The sequence below is a fragment of the Carlito syrichta genome, unplaced genomic scaffold, assembly GCF_000164805.1.
Source record: "Carlito syrichta isolate Samal-C Ts95f unplaced genomic scaffold, Tarsius_syrichta-2.0.1 Scaffold316276, whole genome shotgun sequence".
Taxonomy (NCBI): domain Eukaryota; kingdom Metazoa; phylum Chordata; class Mammalia; order Primates; family Tarsiidae; genus Carlito; species Carlito syrichta.
This window is the reverse complement of record NW_007260372.1, coordinates 1,641,473-1,652,896: the sequence shown is the minus strand read 5'-3', so window position 1 is coordinate 1,652,896 and position 11,424 is coordinate 1,641,473.

Here is an 11,424-nt window from a genome sequence, read left to right as displayed (position 1 = left end):
CGGAAGTGCAGTGGCCGCTCCCGGCCACCGCAGCCTCGACCTGCTGGACTCCGGCGATCCTTCCGCCTCAGCCTTCCGAGTAGCCGGAATTACAGGCGCGCGCTACCACGCCCGGCTGATTTTTTTGATTTATTGTAGAGATGAGGTCTCATCGCCCCAGGCGGGTCTCGAACCCGCGGGCTCAGGCAATCCACTCACCTCAGCCTCCCAAAGGCGCGGGATTACAGGCTGAGCCACCGAGCCCGGCGAATAAGACTCTTAATAAGATTTTTTGAAAAAAAATTTGTAACCAGAAACAGATTTTCTGAATCATGGGTTAATCACATTTTTAACTTTCACAAAGGACTTAAAAGAATTTTCCATATGTTTATACCTATACCACAAAATATTCTAGATTCTTAAATTATTTTAAAGTTTTTGCTAAACTCATGGTTGTATAACTATATGTTATTATGTTTTTCCAAATGTTTAAGCATGTTTACTTAGAAATATATTTAATATCTTGGATATAGTAGGATGAGCATATTTTTCCAAAATTAAACCTGAATACGTTTTGTAGTTTACTTTTGTTGCCAAAGTTCGCTTAAAAGTTAATAGAATACTATTGTGGGCGAAGGGGGAGAACACAGATGGAAATAAAAGGTCTGACTCAGGAATTTTTACACATTTTTTCACACCAAATTGTATAATTGGGAGCAAAGAGTTGGTTTCAATGGTGGTTAAAGTTATTTTTACTAAATTTATGTTATGAAAATAGTAACACATATTATTGAAATAAAAGAGTAACCAAAAATGCATACTAAAAAAAACTAATCTTTTTTTTTTTTTTTTTTTTACACAAACATGCTGCACATTATAATCCCATTTATTACCAGTAAGCATAGTTTACAAAGAGGGCTTAATTCATGCAGTGTAAGAGCTAACACAGTTTAGCAGTACCCTAAGGCTCTCATAGTTACACAGGATTGTCCCCATTGGCAATAGCTACCCCCACCCACATGGGAGCCACTCTTATCTCTTGCCTGAATGTCAAGTCAATAACTAAAGTTAAATTGCTTTATAACCTTGCTGAAGATGAGATAGAACCTATTAAAAAATAAAACAAAACAAAATGAAATCAATTGTAATAATTAACTAGCAAGATCCTGCAGGGGCTAAAGAAATATTCTAGGAATTGTATTTTGAAAATGCTTGATACAGAGTGTTGGAATATAGTAATGAATAAGCAAGAGTTTATTCACTTGGGAACTTTCTCAGGACATGGGATTAACACACAGGTAGGGCATAAAAAGGAAAGGGTAAACTTGCTGTTAGATGAGCTTAGAAACCTAGGGAAAAAATCATGTCTGGTGCTCAGTAAAGTGGAAATATTGATGTTGCCTCAAAGGTGGTAGAGGAAGGAGTAAAAAAAGAAACAGAAAAAAGGAAAGCTGGAACAGACTTAATCACTGTGGCTAGTGACCCACCTGTGAGCCCATTGACTGAGGTCATTAGAAATGTGCTGGTGAGAGAGGTGCCAGAAGTACAGTGATGACTCTTCTCTGCAGGCAAGGGCTGATTGCGGCAGAAGTGGTCATGGAACTGAGATTCTTAATATCCATAGAAATGATAGACTCTTGAAGTCACAGGCCAGGAGGCAGCATTTAACCTTCACAAGGCAGGAAACCACAATTATCTTGAATCTAGCAAGATGGCTAAATGCCCATCAATTTGTTAAATATGTTTTCAAGTTCAATTCCAAAAGAGAAGCAGTTAAGGGAGTTTGCGCCACAGGGGGTTGGTGAGGTGGCATTACTAGGGACAAAAGAGATGCACAGTCAATAAAAGTACTGTTTAACATCTATTACCATGAAAGACAGGAAGGCAGAGAGGCCATCTCAATAAAAATAAGGCATAGTCTCTTGCTTAGTTTCCAGAAATGAGTCAAATTTCTGTCCTTGAAGCCTTTTTATTGAGAGTAGTTGCATCCATATGTAGAAGGACCCTGCCAAATGTCTTTCTACGAAGGGACCTATGACCATTTGCTATGGTGACTATACATGGTGGAAAAGGGAATACTCAGACACCTTAACGGCTATTGAGTACACAGTCTGATACCTGGAGACTCAAAACATCTTTGTAACCCTTCATTAGAGTGGGAACTTAAGGGGCCAAGTAATACATGAAGATATAGCTAAAGAATGGTTTACCATGTACTAAATGAATAATGAACCCGCTCAATGATCATTTGCCCAGGTCCTGAGTGCATAATTGAAACCAATATGCTGGAAATAACACCCTGCTTTGGGTTCCTAACTTACGTAAAAGTGCCATCCCTTTGAGAAAGTTAAAGGGGAAGTTTTAGATCATTTTCCTCCTCCTTAACTACAGTAGTAAATCTAAAACCATATTGCATTTTAGAAAGTCACAAAATCTTCATATTTCATTTCAGATTCATTGTTATTTTGATTGTAGATTTCCATTTCTTGTTTAGTTTTAACCACTTCTCCTTGAGTCTTTCCACATTATATTCACTCACTTTGAAAACATATTTAAAATGACTGAAGAAATATTTTTACTCAACACTAAAGGTAGATATTCCCTCTTCCCTTTTTTTTTTTAGCACTTCAGAGAAAATTATTTTAATATATAATCAATGGACAGGCAGTTTCCATCCACTTCCTCCTTCTTGTACCCCTTTCTAAGAGAAAAACAGAAATTGAAAAAAGAAAATGAGTATGTACAGACTTTGAAGCATTTGTCCTCAGGACCAAAGTTTTCTTTGCTCCAGGGTAAATCAACTGTAGTAAAATCTGTCCTTGAAGGGGAGGCTTCAAATGTCTAGCTGTGCTGGTCACAACATATGGTTGTGTGGCTAATTGAACAAGCACATTTGACATAATTCACGTAGCCACAGATCTAAAACATGTCACTAAGTTGGGATCATTTTTTAAAAAAGGATAATTTCAACCTTATCTGATTCGTGTCTACCTATCCAAAGGTTTTGGAGTTGAGAGAGAAGGAAATTATATATTGGTCATGTGAAACCCCACTCTAAATGCTGAGAGTACAACCAACCGTGTTGTGACAATGAGGAAACAGGAATGGAAACAAATGAAATATATTAGAGTAAATGTGAAAGATAGAACCAGCCTGGATAACAGATAGGACAGCAACTGCCTTACTCTAGTTTTCACATTTTATGGTGACAGTAAATACACTTTCTTCAAGTTCTGTTAGTTAGATTTTCTATTACTTTAAGTTGGAAGCAATTCTACAGTATAAATAAATATAAAGTGGACTTACAAGACAAATTTAGACTTGGATTTGCAAGAAAAATTTACGTTTACTCATTCACTAACTTGTTCATTCAACAACTGGGTATATTATTCTGCTTCACATATTTTAGTTTTAAAGTACACTTATTCATTGTATTTCTATGGGAATAGACCTTTATTTTATTGTTACATTATACACTTACATTTTTATATAAAATTTTTTTTTTTTTTTTTTTTTTTGAGTTGGAGTCTCACTATGTCACCCAGACTGGAGTGCAGTGGCCGCTTCCGGCCACCACAGCCTTGACCTGCTGGGCTCTGGCGATCCTTCCGCCTCAGCCTTCCAAGTAGCCGGAATTACAGGCGCGCGCTACCACGCCCAGCTAAGTTTTTTATTTTATTGTAGAAGTGAAATCTCGCCTGCCCAGGCAGGTCTCGAACCCGCGGGCTCAGGCAATCCACTGACCTCAGACTCTCAAAGGCGCAGGATTACAGGCTGAGCCACGGAGCCCAGCTAAAAATTTATTATATATTAAAATCTTGATATAGATTTTATAACATAAAATAGCATATATTAGATATTGAATTGTGTATAATTAATATATAAACATATTTTTACTTGCTAAATTTTATCTTTTGTATATAAAATGTTTATGTAAAATTATAAACTATATTATTATAAAATGTATCTCAGTGCTTAGAATAGTAATTCTAGATAATTAATAAATAATAGGTAGGTAATTAATCAATAATTATTTAGTGAATTTATAAAATTACATTATCTATTATCAACAAGGTATGCCGAAAAAATAATAAAAAGTATATAAAAATAAATATAATACAGGTTATAAGTATAATATATTTTAGTTATGGATGAAACTATGAATCTGTTACAAGAAATACATAGAATTTTTCTTCTTACAGTTTGCTATTCCAAAAACACTTTTATGTCATTCCCATGAGTTATCATACTATTATCTCTTTTAATGACTTTTTGAAGGCTAATTGAAAGGCAGCACTCATTTAAATTGTACAACTTGATTGGTTTTAGCCCATATGTATGCTTATGAACCCATCACCACTATCAAGTTAACAGATACTTTCATCACCTCAAAAATATTTCTTTCTGTCTCATCCCATTTTCTTACTCTGAATGAATTTGGTCACTCATCTTATTTTGATCATTTCAAACTAGTTTGAATTTTATGTGATTTGATATAAATGATTCATACAATATGTGCTCTTTTTTACTTAACTTTTTTCCCATTGTCAGCAGCATTTTGAGCTTTCAATGTTGTGTATCAACAGTTTATTTAATATTTGTTGAATAGTATTTCATTATTAGAATTTATTATTATTTATGGACATTTGGATTATTTATATTTTCAGGCTATTGCAAATAAAGCGGCTATAAAACATTTGTGTATAGTCTTTTTTGTATGGATATATGTTATTGTTTCTTTGGGTTAAATGTCTAGGAGTCATTTGTCTCAGTCATAAGGTAGGAATATGTTCAAATTTTAAATTTATTGTCACATCTTGCCAACATGTGGTATGTTCTGCTTCCTGTTTTTGTTTTAGATTTTAGCCATCCTAATCGATGCATAAAAGTATCTCACTGGGGTTTCAGTTTGAATCTTGATTTTATTTTTTTTATGTTATCTTTGTCTACTTGTATATCTTCTATTTACGAAGGATCCAGAAAATCTTTTAATTATCTTAAATATACCGTGCATCTCCTTATTGAATTATGAAGGTATTTATATATAATGTATAAAAATTCATTGTATGATATACATTATGAATATTTTCTCCCCAGTGGTGGCTTGCTATGTGTTTTGAAGAACAAAAGGTTTTAATTTTGATGACAGCAATTTTTTAATGCTTTTTGCTTTGTTCATCTAAGAAATATTTGTCTAATCCAAGTATTCTCTTCTATTTTTTTTAGAAGTTTTGAGGTAATTGCTTTGTGTGGTGTGAAATAAGGGTTGATGTTTTTGTTTCTCTGTATATATACTCAGTTGATCTGATGACATTATTTAAATAGCCTACACTAAATTGTTTTGTATATTTTTCAAAAATCTCAATTTTGTTCCAATTCTCTACATTGTCATGCTTTTGCCAATGTCTAGCTATCTTGATGTGGCAACTTTACTATAATCATTAAGTCAAGTACAGTAAGTACAGTATTGTTCTTTAAAATTTGCTTTGATAATTCTAAGTGCTGTCTAAATTTTAGAATCACCTTATCAATCGTCACACCAAAAAAACTTGATGAAAATTTAGTTTGTATATATTAAATTTATAATAGATAAATTTAGTAGAATTGTCCTCACAACAGTGAATATTGCACCCCATTAACTTTACATGTAATTTCACTTATTAATTCATTAATTTATTTTAGTAATGTTTATAAGTTCAGAGAAAATATATTGTATTAATTTTGTGGAATTTATTCCTGAGTATTTTATGCTTTGAAGTAACTGAAAATAAGATTGTAAAAAATTATATTCCAATTGTTCTATGTTTGTATATTGAATACAATTGATTCTTTGATAATAACATTGTATCTTTTGATCTTCCTAAATTCAATACTGAGTTCAAGTAGCTGTTTTGTAGTCTTAGAATTACCAGTGTACACAAATCTGCACATAGGGTGTTTTACTTCCTCTTTCTTGAGTTTGCTAATTTTTCCTTTCATATTGCTGAGATTAGGACATTCAGTAAAATTCTGAATAAGAAATAAAGTAATAGTCATCTTTGCTTTTTTTCTGAAATTGAGGAGACTTGAGACATGATTCACATTCAATTTATATGACAATTTTAATAAATCCAGAAAAATCATTAGTCAATACATTGGAAATCACATACATGAATACTTATAGTAATTATTTTATTTTATTTTTTTTTGAGTTGGAGTCTCACTCCGTCGCCCAGACTGGAGTGCAGTGGCCGCTCCCGGCCACCGCAGCCTCGACCTGCTGGGCTCCGGCGATCCTTCCGCCTCAGCCTTCCAAGTAGCCGGAATTACAGGCACGCGCTACCACGGCCGGCTGATTTTTTGATTTATTGTAGAGATGAGGTCTCGCTGCCCAGGTGGGTCTCGAACCCGCGGGCTCAGGCAATCCACTCACCTCAGCCTCCCAAAGGTGCGGGATTACAGGCTGAGCCACCGAGCCCGGCGTAATTATTTTTAATAAAACAATCAAGCAGCTCAAACTTAACCAATCAGATAATGGTCAAGTATATTGTACAATAAGCAACTTTTAAAATAAATCAAATTTATCTATATGAATCACAGATGAATTCATGAAAGTACATTTGAATCAAGTAAACAGTAAGTTACAGAAAACTGTCTTATTATGCTATCAATTACATAAACATAAAAACCATGTGAAACTGACCAGTATGATTTAAGGGATAAGCACACACATACTATAACGTTCCAAAAAATTTAAGGGAATGGTTAACAAAGAATTAAGGGTAGTGGTACCCCTGAGAGGTTTAAAGGGAAAACTGATGAGAAAACTATATGTTTAGGTTTGATAAGCTTGGTAATGGTTTTTAAAAAATATATTATTACTTATAGCTACCATTTTATTTAAAAGATAATAGAAAATGCCTTTTAACTATCTGAGATGTAGTCAGAGGTGACCTCCATACCCTAAAATATTTTTTGATAAAAAAATACCAGGCAGCATAGGAACTGATTGATTCATAAGTTTAAATCTAAATTAAAGTTTCTAGTAGTATCTAATTTATTTTGTTAATTTCTATGTAATAAAATTATAATTTAAAACCTTCTTTTGAGTGTTTGAGTGCCACATATACTTGGAAATGCCTTTATGTGTGAAAAATGTTTATGATTACAACATATTTCAAAAAACATTATACTACTTTCACAGTTACAAATGTGTAATAAGCAAAATAAATCATGACTGAAAATATAGAAAGCGATGACTGTTTTTGTCTTCAAGTTGAAAGATTATATTCTGTTATTAGGCTCATATTATAACATACAATCTTGTGACTAAAGTGTTGAAATTGACTAATAGAAAAATATGAAAATCATTTATATTTCAATGATATTAGAATGTGACAACCTGAATCTTCTAACATAGGGTAACTATGAGGTTTAGTTTAAAGCACACATTTTCTCACCTCTTTAAGGTTTGGATTTTGTGTCTGATACCCATGACTACGATGCTGGAGTTAAAAAATATATACAGCAAACAAATTTCGTGAATTTGAGTTTGAAAAAGGAAAATAATGGTTATCCCTGAGTCTCTAAATTCAATGGAATAAAGTTAGCATTTTTGAAAGTGATCTATACCTTGCTTAAAATAAAATAAAATAAAAATGACAGGAAACGAAGATGGCGTTAACTCAGTTGACTACATCCCAAGGTGTTGAATTCCCTCAGTACTGTCCCAGATCAGCATATCATTCCCATAGGTCCAGAACTTAGCCTGTTTCTGCTCTATCGTTTCCACATATTTGCATATTTCCAACTCTGTATAAATGTGTCCCTTGTAATGCCTATGTTTAAAACCATAGACACTATTACATCAGGAATAAGAAGACCTTCAAGACGTCCAACTTAAAGCATATGTTTTTAAAAAATATCTCTTCAAGATGATTTCAGAGAAATAGTGATTGCTAGCTTACAATAAGAAAGATATGGTGTCTAAATATGTTGAATTGAATACTAGATAGTTATAAATCTGATGTGGCATTTCTCTTTTAAGGGATTAATTTACAAACTAATAAATTTGGGTGAAAAGTTGTATTCCTTCAGAGTACAAAATTTTTAAGTCATATAATAATATTCAAAGAAAACAGCAACACATAATCACCCAATGCACCATATACCTACACCACACGTAGGAGAAAGATAACATTGTGTGGGGTTTAGTGACATGCCAAAGGTCTCAAACAGTTGAAAGAAGAGCAAAAATTGAACGTGGAAACTCTGACTCATAGTTGTTGGCATTTTTCCACTTAAATAAACCTTTTTACTTAACAGTACAAAAAAGAAAAAACTTAAAAAATAAATGGCACTATAGGAATACAAAAATATATGATATCCTTTGCCTTCTACTTTTTTCTTTTAAATATAGTTTCTAAAATTGTTACTTCCTTTCATTTTTATTCACAAAAAAATTAATTATCCTATCAAATATACGCTTGTATAATAACAAAAATAAAGCCATAATTGTACAATTATTTCTAATGTCTTAGAGAGTTTTATTTTTAAAATGTACTTTAAATGACAAAAAAGAAAAAGCATTTATATTTTTGTCCTAGATAGTAAATTAGAAAATAGTTTTGTACCTCAGAGAATTAACAATTTAAGTACACATACAGTGACAGAACTTCAAAACTGAGTATTGTTTCACTGAAGCTTTGACAGCTCATTTCCCTAGTATTTTTTATCTGTAATAAAACATTTTTGAAGGGACAATTGTGTGGGGGGAAGTGTCTTTGAAATGTTACGTGCCTTTCTACAATTATCTCTTTTAAAAGTAGCACTGTGCCTGAAGCAAAGGATTTTACAAATTAAAATATTTAGTTCATTCTACTTTCATAGAACACCTTAAAGCTTTGACAAGTTCTCAAACTGCAATTACTGAAATAACTATTTGATTTAACAGCAATTGGGGTTTTTATAAAAAAAGAAATTTAAACAACGTTTGTGACAAAATGAACATTAAATTTCTTAAGCATTTATTTCTTAAATACCTATCAGTAGTCTCATTAATACAGAATTTTAAGTTTCTCAGAGAATAGCATCCAATGTTTTCATCGTTTCTTGGGAAGTCTAATTTTAAGAAGTTGTTTACCGAAATCCATATTATATAAATCTGTTTTAGTACTATAGCAACATATAATATTATTTGTTATATTCATGTTTTATCTGAATTGTTATAATATAAACAATTTATGTAATGCCTCCTTTGCAGTAGCTTTTCCAAATTTATTGAAGAAATTCAATTTCATTTTATCCTAACACTTCTGAATTTGAACTTATAATATTTAACATTACTTTTCTACATATTTACTATACCTACATATTTAATTTCTGCCTTCTCATCTAAAAAATAACTTACCATATATTTATAAGATGCTTTACTGTCATATGCCCTGGGTGAATATTTTTCTTCTGATGTCTGCTAGGGTTTGAACAACCATTGAGGTCAAAGACAATGAAAGCAATGCAATCTCTAAAATCTATTTTCACACTAATTTTTGTATGTAAAACATGATTTTGCACTAATCTTTTTTTCTCCTGCAAAGTACATATCTTAGTCTGAGTTGCCATTGGCAGGCAGAGTATAAGACAAGGATTATTTGAAAGTAATTCTACAGACAGGAGATAGAGACTGGTGGCAGTCAAATGGGAGTGGAAACCAGTATCACAGTTCATTCTCCAGGTAGTCATAATAGGGAACTGAGGCTCAGTATTGCTGGTTCTTCTGGGGATCTACCTACAATGTGCCTTAGAATTATCCACCAGAGAGATAGAAGAGGAGAGAATTTAAATCCTTTAGGTCTTCTCACCCATTGTTCAAGGATTACCACATAGGATACTTCCTTACACTTCCAAGACAGACAAAATTGAATGCTGGACATATTATGGAAAAGTTCAGTGAATGAAGGGGAAGATGTATAAAGTTGTGAGCCAATATGTTATCAGTTACAACCATCAAATCCTCCTTGCTGAATGAAGCAAGAGATATGTAAAAGATGGGCTGAGATGAGCAAGTTAGTGCATAAGTGATGTATGAGTTCAAAAAGGTAAATAATTCATACTGCATTGAAACAGTGTCCTCAAAACATAATATGCTCCTGGAGGAGAAAGCATTGATTAGATTCCCAACTTTTTCTGTGTGATTAATATTTATTATGCAGCAGTTATTGAACAACTTCGTTTATTTATTCATCCACTGCATAATTATTTATTATGCACACTACAGAAGTAACTGAATAGTCATTTACGTCTTTGTTGTACATTGTGCATTACAAATTTTTCTTTGAATTTGTAAATCACTTAGGTCATTTTGGCAATTTCCTGTGCCAGTTGGGATGTTTAAAAATAAGTGAATATAAACTTCCATATGAAAATAAAAATAAGTAGAAATTTTTTTTTTAATTCTTCAAAGTAAGTACAATTAAACAGCATGAACATTAAAGGCAATGCTCATTACATAATTTTAAAACTTGAAAGACTTTCAAAGAAGAAAGAAAGAAGGCAGATGACTAGAGACGTAGACTTACTTAAAAAGAAATAGCTAAAGTAAGTTCTTTGAACATAAAGAAAAAAGATATCTTGAAATATCAAGAAGAAAGAAAGAATATGACAAGCAAAAATAGGTGTATATATAATGGGTTTCCTTTTTCTCTTGAGTTTTATAAATTATGTTTGACAGCTGAAGCAAAATTTGAACACTATTGCAGTTCTGTTTGTAGCATAAATATTTAATATAGCTATATTACAAACAGAAACAATTTAAGTTTTGTAAAGAGAAGTAAGATTTCTATGTTCACTCATGCTGGTGTAATTATAACACCAAACACTCTTTGTGTTTAGTGTATATCTTTGTATGTGTAATGTAGAAACAACACAACTACTAAAAAAAGTTGCACAAAGAGATAACACTAAGGGCACTATAGATAATTCAGAATTGAATTCTAAAAAAAAAAAAAAAACATTCAAATAACTTATAAAAAGGCAGGAAAAAAACAAATAAATAAACCCCAGAAAGAGCAAACAGGAAACAAATGAGGAAAATGCCTGGTTTAAGCCTTGTATTACTTCTTTTTAGTTGTTGGGACAAATTACTGCAAACATAGTGGCTTAAAATAATGCAAAATTATTATCTTACAACTCTGGTGGTCAAAGTTCCAAAATTATTCTTACTGGGCTAAAGTTAAGTTATCAACTTGGCTGGTTGCTTCTGCAAGGCTTAAAAGAAGAATCCATGGCCTTGCCATTTCTAACTTGTGGAGGCCATACACATTTTTTGGCTTGTAGCCTCATCCTTGTCATAATATCACCCCAACATCTTCTTCCATCATTATATCATCTCACTTTGACCATCCTGCCTCCCTTTTAAAAGATCATTTGATAATATCAAGCCCACCTGAACAATGCAGCGTAACTAAC